The sequence below is a fragment of the Miniopterus natalensis genome, chromosome 7 (genome assembly GCF_054644295.1).
Source record: "Miniopterus natalensis isolate mMinNat1 chromosome 7, mMinNat1.hap1, whole genome shotgun sequence".
Lineage (NCBI taxonomy): Eukaryota > Metazoa > Chordata > Mammalia > Chiroptera > Miniopteridae > Miniopterus > Miniopterus natalensis.
Genome location: NC_142087.1, coordinates 76279197 through 76280624, shown reverse-complemented (window position 1 = coordinate 76280624; position 1428 = coordinate 76279197).

Here is a 1428-nt window from a genome sequence, read left to right as displayed (position 1 = left end):
GGTTTGTAGTCCTTGCGCATAAATAGTATAGATACGTCTTGCCTCCTTAACAGTCAAATATCTATGGTATTTTCATTTTGAGACCTCAGACTGACAAACCTGACATTTCTGTTTAGATGCAAATATGATGCACGTTTCTACTAACCTTTAGGACAGAGTTTTCTAGGATGCCATTGTTTTGGATATCAATGTATGTGCAACCCCAGGGACAGAGAAGCACCTGGGTTTTTCGAAACCATGGGCTGTACTGAGAAAAGGGAAATTCAAATTTTATTGTTTCGAATGAAAATGCTGTGTGACCAGTAGGTGGTGCCAGAGAGCAAGCTAGGATTACCGCTGCTTATACCCAAAGACAAACTAGGGTTTCCAGCCTCTGGGGTGATCTCCAGCTCATGATGGGCACTTAATAAGTATTGAATGATTGAAGCGTGCTCTCACAGAATGCCAGCAAGGATTGCGAGCTGCAGAGGTTACTCTTGTGAGAGAAGTATATTTAAAATATTATAAAGACACTTAGATATTTTTTTATCCAAGTTTTCGTACACTTTTATTGCCCTAACACACAAACTTATTTAAAGTTCTCATGCACATCAGCTCACTTTTACGTAAAAGATATATAACAGGCTAAGGAAATAACAAAATGATGATGCTGGAAACCTTGAGGGTTGCCCATTGGAAATGGAAAGTTAGCTGCCCTTAGGAAATAGATACAGAGTTTGAGCTGTGGGGTTTTTTTGCCAGAATTTATTTATTTTCCCATCAGCAATGGTAATAATTATTCATTAACTATGGTTTGATAATAAATCGAAAAAGCTTGCAGCACCCTGTGTTAGTATTTTAATAATGTCATTGCTTTAGAGTCATTGCTTGCAGCTCTTTAGGAAGCTCAGCTATTAAATTTTAGATGGGAAACTTACATTATCATGAATCTGTTTTTTACTTCTCCCAGAGCGCCCCTTTTTTTATTTCAGCTTTTAAAGAATTTTTTTCCTGATAATAAATGTAATGTGTATTTAAGATAGGAAGCATGGGAAACATATTATTTAGAGAAATTAGTCACTAGATCTTACCTATCCAGATGTAAAAATTGGGACTATTTTGATGGACTTCTGATCTTTTTTCCCATGGTTATGTCTGTATGTTTTCTATTCCAGTTACAGAGTTGGGGTTGAATTGAACATACTATTTCCTTTTCATGTACTATATTTCTTTTTAAAATTGATTTTTAGAAAGAGAGGAAGGGAGAGGGAGAGAGAGAGAAACATCGATGTGATAGTGGAACATCAATCAACTGCCTCCTGCACGCTGCCTCCTGGGGATGGAGCCCACAACCCTAGCAGGTGCCCTGACCAGGAATCGAACTAGCAACCTTTTGGTGCATGGGACAATGCCCAACCAACTGAGCTGCACCAGCCAGGGCTATATTTC